Genomic DNA, 26999 nt, shown 5'->3' on the forward strand with positions numbered 1-26999 from the left:
TTGCTAAACCAGTGGACACTATTGTTTATGAATGAAAGTGGTGTTAATACGTAAAGGAAAAGAGGTACTATTGATTTATTCACATTCAATAGTTTTTGTGCTTGAATGTTAATTCAAACATTAGGTTGATGTTTTGAAGTCAAATGTCATCTTCTTCCATTACAGCCAACTTGGGTTTGGGTCTTGCCCAACAATGATATGCATGCCAAAGGTTAACAGTGCCATTAGTGGGAATGTCAGTTTCCTACCCCAATGTCATTAAGACATATTCTACCCTCCTCACTGTTCGATTTGCTGCTGTCCCATTATCTTGCAATAATTGCTTGCAATGACAACAGAAATCTGATACTACTTTCTGTTACAGTAGAGCCTAAATCTGAGAGATGTATGCCATAATGTAACACTTAACTGAGGTTGATGCATTTGATAAACTGGCTGTACCTGTGGTCTTGCTATTGTGCATATTCACAGACTTGGTGTAATACATTATCCATGGCACACATGCAAAACGTAGAGATCTTGATGTTGGTCTTCTGGCTACAGCTGTGGCAGTATGTTTTATTGGTAGCAGCCAGGAATATAGTTTAATTAGGCAGTTACTAGCGGGGTGCCGCAGGGTTCAGTCCTCGGACCTCAACTGTTTACAATTTATATAAAGGATCTGCAGGCAGGGACAGAGTGTAATATAGCAAAATTTGTGGATGATCCTAAAATAGATGGGAAAGCAGGCAGTAAAGAGGAGATGAAGATTTTCCAGACGGATATAGATAGGCTAGGAGATTGACCGGAAATTTGGCAGATGGAGTTTATTGTACATAAGTGTGAGGCTATCCATTTTGGCATAAAAATAGAACGGTAAATTATTATCTAAATGGAAAGCAGATTCAAAATGTGTCTGGGCAGAGGGATCTGGGTGTCTTTGTTTGTGAATCGCAGAAAGTCGGCATGCCGGTACATTATGTAATTAAAAAGGGAAATGGAATGCCAGCGTTTATGCCAAAGGACTGGAGTATAAAAGTAGAGAAGTGTTGTTGCAATTGTATCGAGTGTTGGTGAGACCGCAACTGGAGTATTGTGTTCAGTTTTGGTCTCCTTATTTGAAGAAGGATATGGTGGCATTGGAGATTCACCAGATTGATTCCGGGGATGACGTGTGAGGAGAGATTAAACAGCTTGGGCTTATACTCGCTGGAGTTTAGAAGGATGAGCAGGGATCTGATTGAGGTGTATAAAATACTAAAAGGGATTGATAAAGTAAATGTAGATCAAATGTCCCCCTTGTGGGGCAATCTAGAATGAAGGTCATGGATAGAGGTTGAGAGGCGGTAGATTTAGAACTGAGATGAGAAGGAACTACTTCAGAGGGTGTTGAATTTGTGGAACTCTCTGCCCTATAGTGCAGTAGAATCTGAGTCTTTAAATGGTTTGAAGAAAGAGATCGATGTATTTTTGATAAACGTGGGAAAAGGAATATGGGCAAAAGGTGGGGAGGTGGATTTGAGACCAGGAAGAGATCAGCTCTGATCTGATTGAATGGCCGAGCAGGCTCGAAGGGCTGAATTGCTTACTCGATCCTGGTTCCTATGTTCACTCTTCAAATCTAAAAATTTCAACTCCATTTTAGTGGTGCAACATTAACATGAAAATAGGTACAATTGTGTAAATCAAACACCACAAAGCTGGTGCACCATAACTCCTTTGGAATGTGAGAGAGTGGGAGCTGATGGTGTTTCCATGTGTGCCTGCAGCTGCTGGACATCAAGCTCCATGTATGTAGCAGCTACTGGTGCATGTGGGTTACATCTGCAATTTTTTTGTTACTGCCTTTGCCCTAGCCACACAGCCTGAGGGTGAAGCCAGTAGCATTCCTGACCTGTATAGACCTTCATTTGTATGTGCATTTGTTTTGATTTGATTTTTGTGACTCAAGTTACTCTGCAGATGTGCAGCTATATGACCAAATTTTTCCATGATAGAAGTGGAACAAGTTTTGGTGATTAGTTAAATATAGTTTCAGGTTCTTCCTAACTCAGCTTGTAAGTTGATCCTCTGGTTAGTACCTGAACGTAATGATGCCGTATTGAGGCATGCAGGTTGTTGTCATTGTCCGATTTTGTTTCTCGTTGATCTCCCTATTTGCTATACCGCAGCTTTTTTGACAGAAAGGTAAATATCATTGATGACTGCTGGCGTCACAACTCCTCTAAACCATTTGTTTCCTATGAACTCGAGGTTCCAGAAGGCTGTTGCAGAAGAGGATGTTTAATGGGGAATTCGGAAGGCAGTTACTATCCTGAGCATTTTTCCTGGTGAAAAATGGGTGCATTTGATAGTCTGAAGTTTCTACTCTGAAGTCTCAGGGAAATGTTAAGTCTTTTTTTTTTCTAAATGTCTAATTGTTTGCGTAGAATGTGAGGCTAAAGAAATAATACAAAGAATGCTAACCCACATAGGCAGAAAGGAATTTCAACACCTCAGGTTCTGAATTAAAATATATCTTGAAGGCCTTTTCTTGCTGATTTATATAATTCACCACAGGCACAAAATATTTCATTCTACTGTATTAAACACCAAAAATGTCATATAACATTTTGCATTTATATACGACCTATAACATAGTTAAAAACCCGCAAGCCATTTCACAAGAGCAGATACTGAACCATATAAGGAGATACTGAAGCAGGTGACCAAAAGCTTGGGCATCTAGGTATATTTTACGGCACACCTTAAAGGAGGAAGGGGACTGAGAAGCAGGGAGCTTTGGGGAAGGAATTAATTCCAAAATTAGGCCTCAATGTTGAAGGCATGGCCACCAATAATAGAATGAGTGAAATAGGGAGTGCTCAGGGCCAGAATTGGAGGCGCACAAATATCTGGCAGGGTTGTATAGCTAGAGGGGATTACAGAGATGGGAAGGGAAACGGCCACAAGGGGATTTGACAACAAGGATGAGAATCTTAAAATCGGGGAACTGTTTAGTCAGAGTCAATACAGGTCAATGAATAGAGGAGTGATGGGTGAATGGAACTTGTGTGTTAGGATATGAACAGTACAGTTTAGGCGGAGCATATGGAAGATAGGCTGGCCAAGAGTGTGTTAAACTAGTCATGTCATAATGGGCATAGATGAGGGTTTCGGCAGCAGGTGTAGCAGACCCGGGCAGTATCCTGGAGATAATAAAACTCGCCGTTTTTGATTATATATGTACCAATCTTGGGGTCAAATAGGGAACGCATTTTGTGAACAGTCTTGTTCAACCTCTTGACAGTTGCCAGGAGAGGGATGGAGTTGGTGGTTAGTGGCAGTAGCGGAAGACGATGGTTTCAGCTTTCCCACAATTTAATTGGATTGGATTGTTAAACCAGTACTGGACTTTGGACAAGCCATCTATCTTTGGAGGCAGTGGAGGTGTCAAGAGAAGCAGTGTTGAGGTTGAATTGGATGTTGTTAGTGTACAAGGGTAATGTATTGGTTGATGTCGCCGAGGGACCCCAAGTATTTAGCCCAGTGAGCTAAACCAGCCCCTCGTGCTGAAGATGAGGCTAAAGCATATGCAACAATCTTCAGCCAGAGTGGATGGTCATCTCGGCCCACTCCGGGAGATCCACATATCAGAGATGCCAGTCTTCAACCAGTTCGATTCACTCCACGTGATATCAAGAAACGGCTGAAGGCAGTGGATTCTGCAAAGGCTATGATCCTGGACAATTTCCGGAAATAGTACTGAAGACCTGTGCTCCAAAACTTGCCGTGCCCCTAGCCGGGCTGCTCTAGTGCACCTACACCCTTTAAGGGTTTAGCACAGTGGGCTAAACAGCTGGCTTGTCATGCAGAACAAAGCTGTTGTTGTTGTTGTTGTTATTATTATTGTTATTATTATTATTATTATTACAAAATTGGCATCTATCCGCCAGTATGAAAAATTGCCCAGGTATATCCTGTATGCAAAAAGCAGGGCAATTGCAATCCGGCCAATTACCACCCCATTGGTCTACTCTCGATCTGATGGAAGGCATTCTCCACAAGGCTGATACGTGTCACTTGGTTAGCAATAGCCTGTTCACTGATGCTCAGTTTAGGTTCTACCAGGAACACTCAACTCCTTCAGCTCTTGACCTCATTACAGTCTTAATTCAAACATGGAAAAAAAGAGCTGAACTCCAGAGGTGATGTGAGAGTGACTGCCCTTGTCATCAAGGCAGCATTTGACAGCTATGGCATTGTGGAGCTCTAGCAAAACTGAAGTCAGTGAGAATCGGGAGGAAAACACTCTGGTTGGGGCCATACCTGGGACAAAGGAAGATTGTTGTGGCTGTTGGAGGTCCGTCACCTCATTTTCAGGACATCACTGCAGGAGTTCCTCAGGGTAATGTCTTAGGCCCATCCATCTTCAGCTGCTTCATCAATGACCTTACTTCCATAATTAGGTCAGAAGTGGGGATGTTCACTGATGATTGAGCAGTGTTCACCATTCGTGATTCCTCAGCTACTGAAGCAGTCCATGTTCAAATGCAGCAAGACATGGACAATACCCAGGCTTGGACTGACAAGTGGCAAGTGCCAGGAAATGACCATCTCCAACATGAGAGAATGTAACAACTGCCCCATGACAATCAATGGCATTACCACCACTGAATCCTCCACTATTAACATCCTGGGGGCTGCCATTGACTCAAAACAAAACTGGATTAGCCATTTAAATATTGTGACTACAAGAGCATGTCAGAAACTAATATTCCTGCAGCGGGCAACTCTCCTCCTGACTCCCCAAAGCATGTCCACCATTTATAAGGCACAAGTAAAGAGTGTGATGGGATGCTCTCCACTTGCCTGGGTGAGTGTGGGTCACAACAGTCCAGAATCATTCAGGGCAAAGCAGGCCTTCTGGATTGGCACTCCATCCATAAACATTCACTCCCTCTACCGTTGACAGAATGACAGCTGTGTGTACCATCTACAAGATGTACTGTAGGAACTCACCAAGGCACCTTCGACAGCATCTTCCAAACAAACCCACCGACTGCTGCTATCTAGAAGGTAAGTATCTCTTTCAGTTCCAGGCTGCTGAAGAAGCACAACTCTGCCTATGAAACTGAAAGTCTGTAAAGCAATAGCCCTGTCCACCTTGTTCTCTGCATGTGAGACGGTGTACCTGTCTCATGCCATGACCTTTCACTTGAGCTGCCTTTTGGAAACTTCTGAAGTTCTGATGGCAGGATTGGGCTGCCAGAATGCCTGACACTTGCCAGAATGCCTGATGCTTATTCACCAAAGAAAATCCTCTATGGAGAGCTTGACTCTGGGGTGGCTAGGCCAGGATTGCTGCACATGGCGTAACCAAATAAAAAAAACAGTACCGCCTCCTCCTTCGAAAGCAAGTACAATTCAGGAGAGGAAACCCTGAGTCGGTAATTCATCCAAAACTCAGTTGTCTCCAGTATCCTATCCCATTTGCAGCAGAACCTTGAGGTGTAAATCAACCTTGGAGTCACCTTGGCACCTTTCTAAACTTGAACCCTACTGAACATTCCAGATGATGAGCAAGGTCATCTTTGCCTTTAAGAACAAAGAAGAAATGAGTAAGAAATATTGTAACATTATGATTGCTGTCAGATCTATGCTAATGTTTAAAATTATATTTATTGAAGTTTTACATTTTAACGAACAATGCAACAAAACCACAGGAATGATATAGCACCGCTAGAAAAAATGAAGGCTCAAAATACTTGAATACAGAGGGGAGCAGGATAACAGCAGTGCAAGTGGGCCAATATAATTATTAAACATAACTTGATACCTCTAGGGCCCCACCAGAGAATAAAGGAGATGCAGGTTAAAGTCATGAAAACATGGTAAAAGGTTGCACACCTTCCCACATGGCGATTGCTCGCAATTACCACAAGAGTTCAGGATGAATATTTCATGCCATGGTTGGACATGGACCAGTATAAGTCTCCTTCAACTCCAGCAGTGCCAGAAGCACCATTGACTCATCGCAACCTCCTTCCCTCTGATACCAGACCCGTCTATACCCTTGTAGAATTCAATCACGGACTCTTTATGCCCACCCATAAAAAGAAAATTGCGAGAACCCCAGTTTCAAAAGGATGTTACATATACCTCAAAATGCAACATTATCCCAGTCTCAGGCCCGGTACAGAACCAACATTTTTGATTTGATTTATTATTGTCACATGTATTAGTATACAATGAAATGTATTGTTTCTTGCATGCTGTACAAACAATGCATACCATACATAGGGAAGGAAGGAGAGACTGCAGAATATAATGTTACAGTTATAGCAAGGTGTAGAGAAAAGATCAACTTAATATGAAGTAGGTCCATTCAAAAGTCTGATGGCGGTAGGGAAGAAGCTGTTCTTGAGTCGGTTGGTACGTCCGACATCATTCTATACAATTAACTCTGTTCCACCCCAGGGCCCTGTGCACAGAAGAGTCCTCTCAGGATGTCTCTAGTAAGTGCTTTGAGAAGGGACATCCCCAGATCCAGGGGCAATGGGACACCGGCCTAGCACGGCATATTCTGGCACACATACAAGTCAGCACCCCTACGACCTCCAGCACACCACAAAGCCCATGCCCCAGTCAGTACTGCATCTGTTCATCCGCACCCAGGGTTGTTCACTTCCCCCACTGTTATTTTAAAAATAAGATTACGCCAGCCCCAACTGGGGAGGCACCATTACCAAAGAGAAGAATTGCCAAAACACCCAACAATTAGGTGTCCTGGGAGGGACTCGCTCTTCACAGTGCAATAAGGGATTCTTAATTCAAAATAACAAAAAACAAATAAAAACCCGATACGATTAGCTCTAACTGGGGGCGCTATTCTCAATCTGTGAGGATTTAATTAACCCTACCACCCCATTCCATAACCACCCTACCACCCCATTCCATAACCACCCTGCCACCCAATTCCATAACCACCATGCCATGGTTCCACTCATCTTCACTATCAATGAGATAAGGGTTGTCCAAAATACACTCTTCCCATAACCGCAAGGGTAACTGCACAAGAAAATATAAAGGAATGAAACTGTGCACACACCACATAATCAACAATATGGTTTTTGATAGTACAGGATAACAGGCAACCTCCGCCCTTGTGCTCACTCCTGACACACCCTTGCAGGAGAAAAGACAACAAATAGTCGAGCGCATAATCATAAGGGAGTAACGTCCAGGATTATTGAAGAACCGCAGGATAATAACCTGTGTTGCTCAAAGGCCAAACCCAAGACAGGATCACCTAATGCTTACCAGAGAAACTATTTGTTTTGATTTGATTTATTATTGTCACATGTATTAGTATACAGTGAAAAGTATTTTTTCTTGCATGCTGTACAGACAACGCCTACCGTACATAGGAAGGGAAGGAAGGAGAGACTACAGAATGTAATGTTACAGTCATAACTAGGGTGTAGAGAAAAGATCAACTTAATACGAGGTAGGTCCATTCAAAAGTCTGATGGCAGAAGGGAAGAAGCTGTTCTTGAGTCGGTTGGTATGTGACCTCAAACCGTTGCATCTTTTTTGTGACGGAAGAAGGTGGAAGAGAGTATGTCCGGGGTGCGTGGGGTCATTAATTATGCTCGTTGCCTTTCCGAGGCAGCGGGAATTATAGACAGTCAATGGATGGGAGGCTGGTTTGCGTGATGGACTGGGCTACATTCACAACCTTTTGTAGTTTCCTGTGGTCTTGGGCGGAGCAGGGACCATACCAAACTGTGATACAACCAGAAATAATGTTTTCGATGGTGCATCTGAACTCTATCAAATACACTGATTCTCTCTTGAACCTCCACCATTCTCCCAAAAACAATTCACGGTTCCTCAAGGGTGAGCACCAAAGATCTGCAACACCGAGCCAAGATCACGGTCCCCTTGAGGTGGCCATTATCCCAATGCGCAGTGCACCATCGAGGCATGGACCCCCTCATCAGTAAGCTGCAAGCTGGACTCCACCCCACCAACTCCGACCATCTCACGAGAATTCCTTACAATTTAACTCGGCTGCTTATTGCAAAATTCCAATCAGGATCATATTGCAATGTACACCAGGATAAAAGATAGGTGTGATTAGTGTAAGAAATTGGTTGGTGTATAAAATATATATGTTGTATTTTATATCTGTTGCAGTAAGGGTTTTAAACGCCTGCATTTAGGTATATGTTTGCAGTACTATTATTAAAGAACGTAGGTAAAGGCATATCTAGACTGTCTGCTAAAGCTGTAATTAAGACGTCGTAGAAGGTGCAGTCATGATTGAATCTAACCATTTACTTGGCTCTATGTTCTGCAAGATGAATTAAAATAAATCATCTTTCGTGTCACAAGTAGGCTTACATTAACACTGCAGTGAAGTTACTGTGAAAAGCCCCTAGTCGCCACATTCTGGCGCCTGTTCGGGTACACAGAGAATTCAAAATTCTCAGCTGGTACGGGAATTGAACTCGCGTTGCTGGCCTTGTTCTGCATCACAAATCAGCTGTCTAGCCCACTGAGTTAAACCAGTCCCTGATAGTTGGAGCATTGTTATGATCGCTGCTGGAAATCCCCTGGAGAATAGATAATTTTGAGTGCTTGTGTTTCATCCTAGCTAAGGTCATATGGCATGTTAATGGGATTCAGATGATGTAATTAATGGGAGGAACCAGATCTGTCAGTAGTTTTGCTGTTTACCATAGGATGAGAAACTGACAAGAAGGATTTTAAGTTGAACAGCAGTTTTGCCAAATGCTGCTGGGTTGAGCAGAAGTATACTGGTTCTGCTCCCGAAAGGGTGTCTCCAAAAGTCTCTACACAACTAAGCAAGTAATTTTTTTTTTTTGGTTTTATAAATTTAGAGTACCCAATTATTTTTTTCCAATTAAGGGGCAATTTAGTGTGGCCAATCCACCTACTGTTGCACATCTTTGGGTTGTGGGGGTGAAACCCATGCAGACACGGGGAGAATGCGCAAACTCCACCCAGACAGCGACCCGGCGCTGGGATCGAACCCAGGTTCTCAGTGCCGTAGGCAGCAATGCTAACCACTGCGCCACCTTGACACCCAAAGTAAGTAATCTTATTTATAGGTGGCATTTTATCTGCACGGGTTGCTTAATTGGAGTTAGTAGCAGGCATAGATAGTAAGTTTAAGTTTTTCCTTGTGCTTAAGAACTGTTTAACTGATGGGTGGCACGGTAGCACAGTGTTGCTTCACAGCTCCAGGGTCCCAGGTTCGATTCCTGGCTTGGGTCACCGTCTGTGTGGAGTCTGCTCGTTCTCCCTGTGTCTGCGTGGGTTTCCTCCGGGTGCTCCGGTTTCCTCCCACAAGTCCCGGAAAATGTGCTGTGAGGTGAATTGGACATTCCGAATTCTCCCTCAGTGTACCTGAACAGGTGCCGGAATGTGGTGACTAGGGGCTTTTCACAGTAACTTCATTGTAATTTTAATGTAAGCCTACTTGTGACAATAAATATTATTATTATTAATATTGTAGAGCCAATTTCTTTGATAAATTCTGTGTTTAAATTAACTTTTGTTATAACATAAAATATACCTATTGGTCAGTCATCCCTCCTAGGGTGAAGTACCCTTTCCTCACCGTTTTATAAATTTAAAAAAAAAATGGTTTGTCCCCGAAATACGTGTTGTTAGGTGAATTGAACATTCTGAATTCTCCCTCAGTGTACCCGAACAGGCGCCGGAGTGTGGCGACTAGGGGATTTTCACGGTAACTTCATTGCAGTGTTAATGTAAGCCTACTTGTGATAATAATAAAGATTATTAGATTATTATTATTGTCCGGTATCCTAACAAATGTTGGACTCTGGTCTGATTTACTAACAAAGGATTAAAAGGTGAGCAGAGCTCGGGAAAACGCAGCCGCTCCTGCACTCACATCATGTGACACCCCCATGTTGATGTTTTTATTTTATGATTCATGTGTTGCTTAAACGATGTTCCAACATATGAATTATGTTAATTGAGGTTCGTTTAGGGATAGGAATACCTCTTGAGGTTCTGTTACAATGGTGCCATTGGATATTTATTGGCTTCCATTGCAAAGAGTTGACTGTGACTGAGTGTAGCAGATTGGCGCATTCCAAAATCCAAGACTACATGCAGATAGGTGCAGTTAGCTTGAGGAAACGACTCAGTGAAGGCAGGCCACTGTTAAGGCCATAGTATACCACTGGACTTACCTCTTGGGTGGAGGCATCAGAATATATATGAATTACATACAATGTAAATGTATATTTTAAATTTCAGAGTAGTGAGGCAGCTCAGTGCCAAGGACTGCATTGAAAGAAATTGAATTGTATTGCGTCTTACATAACTGTTCACATTTGACATTGTGTAATGTATTTTGACAAATTTTCTGACTGTATATCTTGAAAATGAGGAACAGGGCTGTTATGCTAGAACTGTATAAAAGATAGTTAGACCACAGCTAGAGTGTTGTGTAAAGTTCTGAACAACACATTATACGAAGAATATGATCTCACTAGAGAGGTACAAAAAATGTTGCCAGTTTGGGGCAATTTTAACTGTAAGGAAAGATTAAATAGGCTGGGATTGCTTTAGTTGGAACAGTGGAGAAGGCTGAAGAGGAGCCAACCAAGGGAAAAAATTATTGAGGTGGATAAAATTATAAGGTGCCTAAATTGTGTGTGTAGGATGGACTATTTCCATTCGCAGAGAAGTCCATAACTAGGGAGTATAGACAAAATAATTGATTGTAGGTTCAGTGGGGAATTGAGGAATAATCCTCAGTGTGGTCACAATAGCACAGTGGTTAGCACTGTTGCCCCTCAGCTCCAGGGTCCCAGCTTCGATTCCCGGATTGGGTCACTGCCTGTGTGGATTCTGAACGTTCTCCCTGTGTCTGCGTGGGTTTCCTCCGGATGCTCCGGTTTCCTCCCACCAGTCCCGAAAGACGTGTTGTTAGGTGAATTGGACATTCTGAATTTTCCCTCTGTGTACCCAAACAGGCGCCGGAATGTGGCGATTAGGGGCTTTTCACAGTAACTTCATTGCAGTGTTAATGTAAGCCTACTTGAGGATAATAAAGATTATTATATTATTATTATGGTCCGAGTCTGGAACTCACTGGCTGAAAGGATGGCAGAAGCAGAAGCCCTCATCGAAGAAAAACAGAGAAAAACCATTGGATATCCACTAGTGCCATAACCTACAAGGCTATGGACCAGGTGCTGGAAGGTGGGTTTAGAACACATTTGCTTTTTCTCGGTTGGCAGGGACACATTGGACCAAATGACAGTCTCCTGATACGTAAATATTTCCATGTTCCTATGCTTGTGGTAAAGTGTTCCACACTTCTACCCCCTTCTGTGTAACCGTTGCTCTTTGCTAGCCTTTTCATAGAATCATAGAACAGTTACAGTACACAAGGAGGTAATTTGGCCCATCGTGTCCATACTAGCCTGAGGACACCCAGTGCCCTTTCTAATCTCACCTTCTTGCACTTGATCCATAGCCCTGTAGTTTAGAGCATTTAAGGTGCAGATAATCTTCATTAGTGTCACAAGTAAGCTTACATTAACACTGCAATGAAGTTACTGTGAAAATTCCCTTGTCGCCACACTCCGCCGCCTGTTTGGGTACACTGGGGGTGAATTCACAATGTCCAATTCACCTGACGAGCATGTCTTTTGGAACATTTGGGAGAAAACCGGAGCACCCGGAGGAAACCCACGTAAATATGGGGATAACGTGCAGACTCTGCACAGACAGTGACCCAGGGCCGGGAATTGAACCTGCGTCCCTGGCGCTGTTAAGCAACAGTACCTTTTAAAAGAGTTTACAGTCTCTGCCTCCACCACCAACTCTGGTAGCGAATTCCTGAGTCCCACTGTTAGGCACGAGTATCAATCTGAGTTTTGAAACTTTTAACTGACTTCATCTCCAGCATTTACTGGCAGGGAGGTAAGAAAGAATTACAGATTTTGCCACTTATTTGGGTGCTTGTCGTCGTCCAAAATTGTAAAAGCATCTACCATGTGATTTTTAAATCGAAATGTAAATAACTTCCTGACTTAATTGGTTTGGTTCCTGTGTATTAACCTTTTTAAGAGATTATGGGACCATGCCTCTATTTTTTTTCTTAAAAATTGAACCACTCCTTGTAATTTCCCAGCTACATTTTACTCATCTGCACCTGAAGGGTTCCTGACTTGGATGGTGCTTGGGCATTGATATTTGGTCAATGGTCAGTTATGCGTAAGAATACTGGTGTAACCTGAATCTAGAATAATTTGTGATTAATTAGCACTACTGATATTGTGATACCCTTGAAACGATTTGTTTTCATCCCCAATTATTAGTTTGAGCAGATCTAATTTAATCCCCAGCCTCTGGGTAGTTGATAAGCAGTTGGCGCAATTATAAATATATCGCAATGCCCATGGGTTGGAAAGAGGTGGAGCAAAATGTACTTGTGATCAAGTCGTCCAAACTGACACTTGATCTGTTGCATTTCCATCTGCTATTACCGATAACCTGATTAGACTGATTGACCTGAAGCCATTCTTGTGCTTGCTTGAGAATCTTATTGTAAAGTGACGAGTTCAGTTGATCAACATTGTGGATGGGAAGTTGCTGTCATATATTTATAGTTTCTTGTCTTGAAAACTTTGTCCTCTTTTACGATTAAAATTTGGATTTGCATACTAATTCTAGCAACACCAGCACTTGTTTGGCAAATGTGGACTCTGATGGGTAATGCACACATTGGACCTTGGTATAAGACACAAGGGGTGTCTTAGCCAGTAAACAGGTGCTTAGATACTACTGGTGAATCTCACGCCTTAAAATGGCTGCAGCTGCCTCAGCTGCTCCTTCACTCTTGGCTTTCACTCAGTCTTGTACAATCTTTGTCTTGGCTACTGTGGGAGGAATAGTTAAATAATTAAAAATGTGCAAGCATAGAATTTGCAGGAGGACATAGTTGGTCAGGGGCAGCACGGGCATACATTTCCTACTTGCAAATGAGCTGTTTTGTAAACTGGATAGCTTTGTGAGTTGGCAATAATGAATGTTGGATTTGACAGAATTTGCACTTAAATCCATAACTGTAACCCACTGGTTGGCATTGAGATTTAGGAAAGGATCTGAGTAGGTGGAGTGACAAACTTGGGTGGGAGGGCGGTTTGCGATGCAAGCTCCTACCCAATGAGACTGCTTGTTCTGATTTAACGTAGGACACTTGTAGCTCAGGAACAAAGTCTCATTAGTATGGAATTAACCTCCATCTCAGGGATGAAAGGATAGTGTGCTTAACCTACATTTCTCTTCTAATGCCCTTCCTTTCCCTATCCCCCTTTTTTGAATTGTTTTTGCAGCATTGAAAGTTTCTTTCTTGATGACATTGACATTTTGCAGTGTTCTGTTTATTTAAATAGAAAGCCAGATCTGGCAAGCTGCCAATTTGTTGTGGTCTTTTTTTGCTTTTCTCGAAGCCCAATTTCATCCTTGGTGGCTTGCTATGACAAACATTGTTTTACTTATTTCTTTTGGGGAATACTTGGGCTGTTTCTAACTCAGCAGAAGCTGAGGTTCAATCTTGGGGCATTGTGTAGCACTGACCTTGCTAACTGAGCAATTAGGACCACTCCCAGACTGACTTGGATATATCAGCAGCTTGCCACATGAAAAACTTGTGGTTAAATTGTAACTTAGTTGTACATACTTAGTGGATTGCTGAATGTTTGATACCACATCTATCAAAACTTTGCATTTAAATTGTTCCTAAGGACTGTATCCAACTTGCTAAATACAACGCGTGTTAGGCATGAACCTGGCGATAAATGAAGTGGGTGCCTGACTTCCGGTGGCAGCCGTGGTGTAACCAGTCTCTCACAGGGTGGCTCCAGCGTCAAAGTGAAGGTTTCTGAACTTTCTGCCTGTTCGATAGATGATTTTGTTTGGTGACAGATCGTGAGGAGAAAAGAAAGTGGTGGATTCTCCCCCAGTGTGGGATGAAGATAGCTACCAGATTAGAGTCAGTAAGAGCCCTTGCCCAGGAGTTGGAAGACCCTCGTGGTGCGGCGGGGGGGGGCGGGATGGGTCATCGTCGACAACCAATTTGTAGATGGAGCAGCTAATGAGTTTCATCAAGGGGTAATTTAGACAACAGCGCAAAGAGATGCAGATAGACTGGTCAGTGCCAATTGAGGGTGCTGTGGCATCCCTTCGCAAGTCCCTGGAGCGAGTGGAGAAGTGAATGGAGGCTTGGGTGACGACCCAGAAGATGGAGAGGATGGTATTGGATCAGAGTGATGGAATCATCTTGTTGGAGGGCGAGATGTCGATGAGGAGGGAGATATACAAGGTATTGAATGAGGGACATGTATCTAGAGGAGTGGTTTGTGGAGTGGGCGGATGTTTCGAGAAAAAGTTGAGTTGCCTCGAGGAAGTAAGTTCCAAAACCTGCAGGTGCGTGATTTTGTACGGAGAGAACTACCTGGGTTCCCGGTGTCACCAGAGTATACGTTTCTACTAGAGCCTTTCACAGTAACTTTATTGAAGCCTACTTGTGACAATAAGTTATTATTATTTTTATTAGAAAAGCTGATTTTGGATATATGGGGGGAGGAGAGGATTGGGAATATCTATGGATGGTTGGAAAGAAAGAAAAGGCATTGGTGGATTGAATTAAGGGCAAATGGGATGTAGAGCTGGGGATAGAGCTAGGATGGTGTTGCGCCGGGTCAACGTGACCTTGTGTGCAAGGATGAGTCTGATCCAATTTTTAAAAAAATATAAATGTAGATTATCCAATTAATTTTCTCCAATTAAGGGGCAATTTATGTGGCCAATGCACCTTCAGTGCACATCTTTCAGTTGTGGGGTGAAACGGGAAGAATGTACAAACTCCACATGAACAGTGACCCAGAGCTGGGATCTAACCTGGGACCTCATTGCCGTGAGGCAGCGAGCTAACCACTGCACCACCGTGCTTCATCCTATCCAATTTCAGATGGTACACTGGGTGCAAATGAGTTTTATAAAACATTTTTGGATAGCAGACACCACTGTTGGTGGAGATGTTTGAGAATGCAGTGGCTCGGGGTAATCTCGGAGACAGTAGGACAGGCATTTCACTGTTGCTGAAAAAGGATGAGGACCCTGTTGAGTGTGGGTTGTAGAGACCAATATCTCTGCCAAATGTGGATGCCAAGATTCTTGCCACGGTGTTGGTGCTTAGGTTGGAAGAGTGCCTCCCACAGATGATTGAAGGGGTGGCACAGTAGCACAGGGGTTAGCACTGTTGCTTCACAGCACCAGGATCCCAGGTTCAATTCCCGGCTTGGGTCACGGTCTGTACGGAGTCTGCACGTTCTCCCTGTGTCTGTGTGGGTTGCCTCTAGGTGCTCCGGTTTCCCCCACAAGTCCCGAAAGACGTGCCGTTAGGTGAATTGGACATTCTGAATTCCCCCTCGGTGTACCCCAACAGGCCACGGAATGTGGCGACTTGGGGCTTTTCATAGTAATTTTATTGCAGTATTAATGTAAGCCTACTTATGACAATAAAGATTATTATTATTATAAGATGAGGCAGGGTTCGTAAAGGGTAGGCAGTTCTCTTCGAACGTGTGGCGTTTGTTAAATGTGGTACACTTACTGTCAGAAAGGGAGGGAGCCGGAGGTGTGGTGCCGCTGGACATGGGGAAGGTATTTGACTGTGGAGGGGAATTACCTGTTTGCGGTGTTGGAGAGGTTTGGGATTGTGTCTAAATTGTTATAAGAACATAAGAACTAGGAGCAGGAGTAGGCCATCTGGCCCCTCGAGCCTGCTCCGCCATTCAATGAGATCATGGCTGATCTTTTGTGGACTCAGCTCCACTTTCCGGCCCGAACACCATAACCCTTAATCCCTTTATTCTTCAAAAAACTATCTATCTTTACCTTAAAAACATGTAATGAAGGAGCCTCAACTGCTTCACTGGGCAAGGAATTCCATAGATTCACAACCCTGTGGGTGAAGAAGTTCCTCCTAAACTCAGTCTTAAATCTACTTCCCCTTATTTTGAGGCTATGTCCCCTAGTTCTGCTTTCACCAGCCAGTGGAAACAACCTTCCCGCATCTATCCTATCTATTCCCTTCATAATTTTAAATGTTTCTATAAGATCCCCCCTCATCCTTCTAAATTCCAACGAGTACAGTCCCAGTCTACTCAACCTCTCCTCATAATCCAACCCCTTCATCTCTGGGATTAACCTAGTGAATCTCCTGTGCACACCCTCCAGTGCCAGTACGTCCTTTCTCAAGTAAGGAGACCAAAACTGAACACAATACTCCAGGTGTGGCCTCACTAACACCTTATACAATTACAACATAACCTCCCTAGTCTTAAACTCCATCCCTCTAGCAATGAAGGACAAAATTCCATTTGCCTTCTTAATCACCTGTTGCACCTGTAAACCAACCTTCTGTGACTCATGCACTAGCACACCCAAGTCTCTCTGCACAGCGGCATGCTTTAATATTTTATCGTTTAAATAATAATCCCGTTTGCTGTTATTCCTACCAAAATGGATAACCTCACATTTGTCAACATTGTATTCCATCTGCCAGACCCTAGCCCATTCACTTAACCTATCCATATCCCTCTGCAGACTTCCAGTATCCTCTGCACTTTTCGCTTTACCACTCATCTTAGTGTCATCTGCAAACTTGGACATATTGCCCTTGGTCCCCAACTCCAAATCATCAATGTAAATTGTGAACAATTGTGGGCCCAACACGGGTCCCTGAGGGACCCCACTAGCTACTGATTGCCAACCAGAGAAACACCCATTAATCCCCACTCTTTGCTTTCTATTAATTAACCAATCCTCTATCCATGCTACTACTTTACCCTTAATGCCATGCATCTTTATCTTATGCAGCAACCTTTTGTGTGGCACCTTGTTATGTAGGGAACGCAGGCAAGTGCGCGCACGAATGAGATGAATTTGGGGTATTTCTAGTTACATACGGGAACGAGGCAAGGATGCCCCATGCCCCCCACTCCTGTTTGTGCTGGTGATAGAGCCATTGGCCATTGTGATAAGGTGCTTTCATAAATGGAAGGGGATAGTGAGGGGAGGTGTGGAGCATCGGGTGTCTTTGTACGGCGATGATTTGTTGGTTGTACATCTCCAACTGGGTTCCACGGTGGAAGATATAATGGGTCTGTTAAAGAGTTCGGGACTTTTTCAAGTTATAAGCTGAATCTGGAAAAGAGTGAACGCTTTTTGGGGTCTTTGGGGGCAGGAGCTGACTTGGGGTTTTGCCGTTTCTGGTGGCAACTAACCTTTTTAGGTACTTGGGGGTGCAGGTGGCTTGAGACTGGGCCTGGCTTCGTAAATTGAATTTCACAAGCCTGGTGGATCGGGTCAAGGTGGGTTTGTTGAGATGGGAGAGCCTTCCCCTGTCATTGGCAGGCCGGGTGCAGCTGGTAAAGATTAACATCTTGCCAAAGTTTTTATTTTTATTTTGGTGCCTACCGGTTATTTTGCCAAAAGCGATTTGTTGTTTTTTTTGTTTTTGTTTTTTTGTTTTTTAATGGGGATGAAACGGTTGATTTTGTTGTTTGTCTGGGCAGGTAAGGTAGCAAGGATTCAGAAGACAGTGTTTCAGAGGGCGGCAGTCAAGATCTTACAAACCTGTTATATTATTATTGAGCAGCGAACACGGAGAAGGTGCAGGGTTGCAACAGACAGCTGGAGGTTATGTGAGTGAGGATGGAGGCAGGCTCTTGTAGGGTCTCGGAGTTGTGGGTGCTGGTAATGGCACAGTACCCGTTTACCCCAGGAATATATTCTGGGAGTCCGGTGGTGGTGGCCATGCTGAAGATATGGATACAATTTCGGCAGCCCTTGGGTTAGGAGTGAAGTTGAAGCTGATGCCGATACGAGGGAATCATGTGTTCAAGCCGGCGAGGCTGGATGCTAGGTTTCGAGGTTGGAGGAGCGGGGTGTGATGGAAATGAAGGACTTGTTTCCAGAAGGCCGGTTCCCGAGTTTGGAGGAGTTGACGGAAAAGTTTGGGGTTCTGTGGAGGTGTCCTTTATGTATATGCAAGTGTGGGATTTTGCGAAGAATGTTGTCCCGACTTCCGGTGGCAGCGCCTGCCTCGTAGTTGGAGGGGGTGATGTCAGTGTTGGGTTGGAGGGGGTGTCATCTCGGCCGCCTACGGGAGGTTTTGGAGGAGGACATGGCGCGATTGGAGGGGGTTAAGGCCAGGTGGGAGGAGGAGCTGGGATGGTTGTGGAGGAAGGGTTGTGGTGTGATGTGTTGCAGAGGATGAATGCCTCAACCTAGCGTGCAAGACTAGGGTTGATGCAGCTACGGTGGTGCACAGAGCACACCTGTCGAAGTCGAGGATGAGCCAGTTTTTTGAGCAGGTGGAGGACTTTTGTGAGTGGTGTGAGAGGGACCCAACCAATCATGGTCGCCTATCCAGGCGAGGCCTGGATAGAGTGGATGTGGAGGATATTTCCACTTGTTGGAAAAACTAGAACCAGAGGACACCATCTCAGATTAAAGGGACGATCCTTTAAAACAGAGATGAGGAGGAATTTCTTCAGCCAAAGGGTGGTGAATTTGTGGAACCCTTTGCCGCAGAAGGCTGTGGAGGCCAAATCACGGGAGTGTCTTTAAGACAGAAATAGATAGGTTCTTGATTAATAAGGGGATCAAGGGTTATGGGGAGAAGGCAGGAGAATGGGGATGAGAAAAATATCAGCCATGATTGAATGGTGGAGCAGACTCGATGGGCCCAGTGGCCTAATTCTACTCCTATGTTTTATGGTCTATGGTCTTATGTACATACGTTCTGGTCCTGCCTGAAGCTGGAGGTGACTTTTCAGCACCATGTTGGCGATCCTGCATGTGACTTTGGAGCCAAGTCCCCTGGGGGCCAGATTTGGGGTGTCGGACTTGACCGAGTTGCAGATGGGAGCGGGACAGCTGTTCAAGCCTTTTCAGATTGCTCGCAGGCGGGTCCTGTTGGGGTGGGTCAGCTTCTCTTGCACTGTGTTTCAGTATGGCTAGGGGGGCGTTCCTGTTCTTGGAGAATGTTCAGGTCTTTTTGAGGTGGGCGAGTGAGGGGTTCCACAAGAGATGGGATTTGCTAAGGGGGAGAGGGATGGGTTGGGGGGGGGGGGGGGGGGGGGTTTGTTGTTTTATATTGTGTTAATGTTAAAATGTTAAAAATTGAGTAAACATATTTTTAAAAAATGTTTCCCAGGTCATGTTGCATCTTGCTAGGAGTGATTTATCATTTTTTAAATTTGCTTGAATGCCAATTGAAAAATAAGGCAACACTGATTCAAAAACCTACACAACTTTGATAGATCCTTATCTAAAGTGTTTATTAATGGGCTATTTTACTGAATAACTCGATCCTTTTTATTTCATGGGACCTCTGATACCTTCCAAGAGTTTTACAATTGTTTTGGACACTGAATTTTGTAAAAATAAAAACCCCCGCCCATCCCCATGAGAGCTGAGACAGCACAGATTAGCAACCTACATAGTCATGCAGGAGGCTATGGTAAAACTCAGTAGCAAGTAGGGATATGGCAGGGTGTGGTGGTGGGCGATGAGAGAAAAGCATGCAGACACTGGAGCTTACTTGCCTGGAGAGATATCTGAACACTCATAAGAGTGAACCTGTGTTTGTTTTCTTTTTTACTTGTACATTTCTCTTCCCTCCTTACCTTTGGCATAATGAAGCAAACTGTTGTGTGAACTGTCACTTGGCTTGGTGTGGCTAAATCTGTAGAGGCCAGGGATTAAACATGGGACACTCTCCACTATGGTCCACAAAATATCACCAAGAAGTTCATCTACCCGCTGAGTAGCTGCTGAAGAATTTTACGCTGCATCTGGAACTGAGCAGTGTATAATCCTGGAAAGATGCAGACAGTTTCATATTGATCTCTTATCAGGCTTCACCAAATAAGGAGAGCCTGCCGTCTGCAACTAGTTCTAATGGTCTTCAAATTTACCATCAATTTCATAGTTAGCTTTCCTGGCCCGCTGCCTGTGTGTCTGCCGAAGCCTTTTTAAAAAGGTTTTCTTTGTGGCTGTGAACCGAAGACAATGTTGAGAAATGTTTTTGTTGCTCAGTATTCGTAATTATGTTTGCGCAATAAGAGTAAAAAAAAGTTTTTAACAAGCTGCAGCTATTAATTAATCTTAGCCTAGGAGGTACGTTCTTTGAAAAGGAATTTTTAAAGAAAATCTCCCAGAGCACTATCTTGATTAGGAATTCTATGCTGCACTTGCATTTATGGTATATGCAAATGGAATTAAAATAGCCCATTACCATTATAGGGTATTGTAAGATGGAATCATCAGCTGGGTACAATTATGAAATCTGGAAATAAAATCGCATAATGGTGGCTTTATATTGGCAGCTAGACTGAAAGAAGTGATACCATAAGATGAATTAGTGAAATGATGCCAGCCATTTAGGAAGAGAGGGAAAGACCAAGTTCTATTTTTCTCCAGGCATCGTGTTGTGCAGTTGGGTATGTGGGACGCTGGCAAAACAATATGTGTAATGGCTCCAAAATTACCGATCTGATGTACAAAGAACAAAACTGGCATCAAATCGTGTGTAGGTGGGAGCACTATCCTCTTACAAAACGAAGGGAAATACAGAACAGGGGGCATCCCAGCATTGCTGCTGAGTTATCCTTCACACTGAATGTTGACTGATCTGGAACACATTCCTGTTGAGTATGTTACACCTTGTTTCTTCAATGTTCCCGTCTGTGTAGTGCTTCTTTCTCTCGCCTGCTGCAACTCATTTGCTCTGGCTCACATACTCTGAAGTCTGATGGTGATCTGCCACAGTCTGTTCATGTCTTTCCTGGGTTAGGGAGTTCTGAATACCAGATGCAGATGATGAAGATTAAATCAGCAGGGCTGGAAGGGAAAGAAAGTTTGTAAATGAGTACAAAGAATAAAATGTAAGAATCATGATAAGACCAGTTAGAGAATGGGAAACCTATACAGAGTGCTTTTTAAAAAAAAACACTAAACTAAAAGTTTTTTTCAACTTTTAAGTGTATTTATCTGAGGAAATGCTAATTAGTCTAATCTCTACAAATACAACAATCTTCCAGTATATGAATTCCAAAATGAGATTATGGTAATCTAATTTTTAGAGAACAAAGGTGACTGGGTGAGACTTAATTTTCAGGCCCTTTCTTTACTTAAGTCTTGCACCCACTGGCATTAAACAGTACGGCAAACAAGCATTTGCAGCATTGATGAGACCACATCAGGAGTACTGTGTGCTATTTTGGTCTCCTTGTGTAAGAAAAGAAGTGATTGCATTAGAAGCAGTTCAGAGAAGGTTCACTTGACTGATTCCTGGGTTATCGTATGAGGAAAGTTTGGTCCTATCGGCACTGGAATTTGGAAGAATGAGAGGTAATCTTATTGAAAAACACAAGATGGTTGACGAGATGGATGCTGAGGAGATGTGAGAGAACACAAAACTTTGGGACATAGTTTGAAAATAAGACCACGGTGATGAGAAATATTTTGCAGTAGGTCGTGAGTCTGTGGAACTCTCTTCCCCCAGAGAGTAGTAGAGACAGGACCATTAAATATTCTTGAGGCAGAAGTAGATAGATTCAAGAAAGTGACAGCCTAAATTAGATTAGCCATAATCTTACTGAATGGCAGAGCAGGCTGGAGGAGTCGACTGGCCTATATTATGATCCTGGACCAAACCCCAAAGGTGGCTAGGGTACTGGACAGAAACCGCAATATTTTATTTTAATTTTGTAAGACCGAGGGAAGGATACTTCACTCCAAGAATGATTTCACAAAGAAATAAGGATGTGGTATATTTAAACAAACGTTATTACTAACAGTGTTAAAATATCTTTTAACATCACAGAAAAGAGCTTACAATTACCCAATAAACCTTTCTAATTAATACAGTGAATGCAGTAACCTTTAATTGCTATCTTTATTCCCACTTAAACAATAAAACAAAACCATCTCAGCTATCAATCCACTGTTATTAAATTGGATCTCAGGAATACCTGTTTCACCAAGATGTCTGGATACTTAACTTTGAGAAGAAGAGATCTTTTGGCACTACCTTAAAGAAAAGATATGACTCCTGTCAGATCCATGCAGAAATTCGGCCGTATTACTACACAAGATGTTTCTCTGCTTGTTTCAGGTCACCTTCTTCTACCAGACAATTCAGAGCTGCTTGGAAAGAAGCTGCTTACATGTCTACAGGCCCATCTTTAGCTGAAGGGGGCTGAATTAGCACACTGGGCTAAATAGCTGGCTTTTAAAGCAGACCAAGGCAGGCCAGCAGCACGGTTCAATTCCCGTACCAGCCTCCCCGAACAGGTGCTGGAATGTGGCAACTAGGGGCTTTTCACAGTAACTTCATTTGAAGCCTACTTGTGACAATAAGCTATTTTCATTTCATTTCAATTGGCATAGTAAAAATGATCATATTTGTATTGGGCAGCACGGTAGCATGGTGGTTAGCACAATTGCTTCACAGCTCCAGGCTCCCAGGTTCGATTCCCGGCTTGGGTCACTGTCTGTGTGGAGTCTGCACGTTCTCCCCGTGTGTGCGTGGGTTTCCTCCAGGTGCTCCGGTTTCCTCCTGCAGTCCAAAGACGTGCAGGTTAGGTGGATTGGCTAAGGTAAATTGCCCTTTGTGTTGGGTGGGGTTACTGGGTTATGGGGATAGGGTGGAGGTGTGGGCTTCGATAGGGTGCTCTTTCAAAGAGCCGGTGCAGACTCGATGGGCCGAATGGCCTCCTCCTGCACTGTAAATTCTATGTGAACTTCAGTGAGTGCAAAATGTTTGACTTCTGCTCCATTTTAAAACTCAACTGATACTCGCTTATCTGTAAAATGCCTGATACCTTGGCTCCTCCCAGTAATTACATAATTTTACTGAGCTGAAATCTAATTAACTCCAGAGGCCCCCCACCCCCACACCAATCCAAACAAAACTGTATTAGCTCATGCTTTCTACGATGCCCTAATTGTACATCTGGCTCCCAACCTTTATTCTTTTAAAGCATATCTGCAGCATTCATACACACACTAACCCAGGCTTTTAACCCTTGCTGAACCTAATACCTATAATACAATATATCTTTTGAAGCCTATTTGTGACAATCAGCGATTTTCATTTAATTTCATTTCATATCTGAAATTTCCTCCATTCATCACACCTACTTGTAATTTGTATGTTGGTACAAAGCAAAATCCATATTTACAACAGGGAATTGAAAATCACATTATGTGCAACAAGTCTTTGCCTTGGATCGGATATTTTTAAAACTTCCAACTCATTAATACTACATTAGCCTCCGATTATATCTCATCAAAATGTTTCTACTTTTTACAGTGGATTACATTCACAGAGCATTGATACTTCTACACCTGTGGTAATCATCCTGCACCAAACAATACTAAGGAATTAGAACCATTGCTATTCTTGCCTGTATAAATGACCTTGAAATCGTATTGAAGTACAGTTTCGAAGTTTGCTGATGATATAGAACTTGGCAGCTTAATAATTACCTAACAGGAAAGAAACAAACTTCACGACAGACTGGTGAATTAGGCAGATTCATGACCATTTACTGGGGGTTAGTGTGCATTAATGCATTTTTGAGAGGAATAATATGGAAGGCCGTATAACCTAAAAGTTATATTTTAATGGAATGGTGTAAGATCAAGTGTGTATGTTCACAAATCTTTGAAGGTGACTGGGCAAGTTAACAAGGCAGTTAACAAAGCACATGAGAGAATAGGTTTTGTAAATAACGGCATTGAATATAAAAACAAGTAAATCATGCTAAATCTTTACAGATCACAGTTTAGGCCTCACTGCCTCTCCAGGGCAATTAAGGGTGGGCAATAATAATAATTTTTATTAGCGTCACAAGTAGGCTTGCATTAACACTTCAATGAAGTTACTGTGAAAATTCCATGGTCGCCACACTCCAGCACCTGTTTGGGTACACCGAGGGAGAATTCAGAATGTCCAATTCACCTAACGAACTTTCGGGACTTGAGAGGAAACCGGAGTGCGCAGAGGAGATGCAGACACTGGGAGAACATGCAGACTCCGTACAGACAGTGACCCAAGCCAGGAATCGAACCCGGGTCCCTGACGCTGTGAAGCAACAGTGCTAACCACTGTGCTACAATAAATGCTGGTCTAGCCAGCAATGCATCATCTTGTGAAAGAATTTAAAAACAATTATGGGTGCCACATTTTTAAGAAGCCTTTGAGAGGGTACAGAGAAATAAAGGACTTCAGTTGTGTGCCAGGATTGCTGAAGCTAGGATTGCCTCCTTGATGCAGATGAATGTTAAGGAGAGATCCAGTAGAGGTATATTTGGAGCAGGTGGTGGTATTATCGCTGGACTAGCTATCCAGTGACACAGGGTAATGCTCTGGGCAGCTGATGGTGAAGTTTGAATTTAATAAAAATCTGGAATTCTAATGACCATGAAACCATTGTCGGTTGTCATAAAAAGCCATCCGGTTCACTAATGCCCTTTTATGAATGGAAATCTGTTGTCCTTACCTGATGGTATACATGTGATACCAGACCCAGAGCAATATGGATGTCTCCTAAACCCCTTTGACGTGGCGTTCAAAACCACTTTAAAAAAAAAGGAATGGAACCTGATTACCACCCAGCATCGACCTCGGAGCCAGGAATGACATCGGCAAACTTAGCCCTGTCGACCTAGCAAAGTACTCCTTACAGGGGCTGGTGTCAGAATTGGGAGAGCTGTCTGATAGACTAATGAAGCAACAGCCTGACATTGTCTGTAATCTGTGAGTATGACAATGTTCAAGACATTGCCACCATCATCCTTGGGTATCTCCGATGACCCCTTCGGAACAGACCCAGCAGATATGGCACAGTGGTATACGGTTTGGAGGGAGTTGCCCTGAGAGTCCTCACCATTGAGTCTGGGTTTTATGAGGGTGCATAGCATCAAGTAAAACCTTGGCAAGGAAATTTCCTGTTGATTACCGCATATTTGTTCAGCATTAACCTGCTCACTGATGTTCACAGAATTCCCACAGTGCAGAAGGAGGCCACTGAGACTGCACTGACCCTCTGAAAGAGTACTCCACCAAGCCCACTTCCCCACCCTATTCTTATAACCCTTCGTCTAACCAACACATCCCTGGACAAAGGGACAATGTAGCATGGCCAATCCACCTAACTTGCACATCTTTGGACAGTGGGAGGAAACCGGAGCACCTGGAGGAAACCCACTCGGATATTAGGAGAAAGTGTTAACTCCACACAGTCACCTGAGGCCGGAATTAAACCCGGGTCCCTGGTGCTGTGACAGCAGTGCTAACCACTATGCCACCGTGCCGCCCAGGGGCACTCAACTCCTGAGCTCATCACAGCGTTGGTTTGAACATAGACAAAATAATTGAATGCCTTAGGTGAGATGCGAGTTACTGCCCTAGACATCAAGGCAGCATTTGACCAAGTGTGGCACTAAGGTGTGCTCCTCCGATACTGAAGCAGCAAGACCTGGACTATCTCCAGGCTTGGGCTAACAGGTGATAAGTAACATTTGCACCTCAAGTGCCAAGCAATGACCATCTCCAACAAGACAATCTAACCATTACTCTTACATTTAATGGCGTCACCATTCACCAGGAAATGAACTGGACTAGCCATATGCACTGTGGCTACAAGAGCAGGTCAGAGACTTGGATAGCCAAAGATGTGTCGGTTAGTTGGGGTTGCGGGGCTAGGGCAGGGGAGTGGGGTGCTCTTTTGGAGGGTTGGTGCAGATTGTAAAATGGCGTCCTGCACTGTAGGGATTCTATGAATACTGCGATGAGTAACATGCCTCCTGACTCCCCAAAGTCTTTCCACAAGGCACAGGTGAGGTGTGTGATGGAATACACACTTGCCTGGATGAGTTGAGTGCAGCTCTCAATAACAAGAAGCTTGACAAGGCACCCTGTTTGGGTAGCACCCCTTTCACAAAAATTCACTCCCACAACATTGACAAACAATGGCAGCAGTGTGTACCATCCTCAAGATGCACTGCAGCAACTCACCAAGCCTCTTTAGACAGCACCTTCCAAGCCCACAGCCACTACTATCTGGAAGGACAAGGGCAGCATACACGTGGGAACATCACCTGGAAGTTCCCCTCCAAGCAACTCACCATTCCATTTTTTTTCTTTTTAAAAAAAAAATTAGAGTACCCAATTATTTAATTTTTCCCCCCAATTAAGGGGCAATTTAGTGTGGCCAATCCCTAACCTGCACATCTTTGGGTTGTGGGGGTGAAACCCACGCAGATATGGGGAGAACTCCACACGGACAGTGACCCAGGGCCGGGATTCGAACCCGGGTCCTCAGCGCCGCTGTCCCAGTGCTAACCACTGCGCCGCATCCCGCCCGCAACTCACCATTCCTGACTTGGAAATATATCGCTGTTCCTTCATTGTTGCTGGGTGAAAACCCTGGGACTCCCTGACAGCAGTGTGGGTGTACCTACAGCAGTGTGGGTGTACCTACAGCACCTGGACTGCAGCAGTTCAAAAAAAGCAGCTCACCACCACCGTCCAGTTAGGGATGGGCAATAATTACTGACCTAGCCCGTGACTTCTACATCCCATGAACTATAATAAATAGCAATTTACGGTGGAGGGATTTTATAGCGCAAGTAGGAAGAAGTTGTTTCCTCTGGCATGTGTGTCTGTAACCAGAGGTCACAACTTTAAAATGATTGACAAAAGAACTAGAGGGAAAATGAGAAATATTTTCAGTGTTATTAAGATCTAGAAAGTGCGAGCTAGGAGGAGAGATAGAGGCGGGTCTGTGGGCGGATCCTCTAAACAGGGTTAATACCTCCTCATCATGTGCCAGGTTTAGCCTGATACAATTTAAGGTAGTCCTCCGGGCACACATGAC

General features: G+C 43.7%; 1 protein-coding gene across 3 annotated transcripts in view; it reads left to right on the forward strand.

Moving 5' to 3' along the window:
* The window catches only part of zgc:153916 (serine/threonine-protein kinase N2), a 138654-nt gene that overhangs the window by 12451 nt on the left and 99204 nt on the right, over nucleotides 1-26999 (forward strand). Inside the window, exon 1 of one of the 3 annotated variants that reach the window (XM_038793778.1) lies at nucleotides 11878-11955. The exons of the other annotated variants lie outside the window; for them this stretch is intronic. The gene's annotated coding sequence lies outside the window, so the exon portion shown is untranslated. Of the gene's footprint in view, nucleotides 1-11877; nucleotides 11956-26999 lie in introns of those variants that run through there. 3 annotated transcript variants of the gene reach the window in all.

The sequence above is a fragment of the Scyliorhinus canicula genome, chromosome 4 (assembly GCF_902713615.1).
Source record: "Scyliorhinus canicula chromosome 4, sScyCan1.1, whole genome shotgun sequence".
In the NCBI taxonomy this organism is placed as follows: Eukaryota; Metazoa; Chordata; class Chondrichthyes; order Carcharhiniformes; family Scyliorhinidae; genus Scyliorhinus; species Scyliorhinus canicula.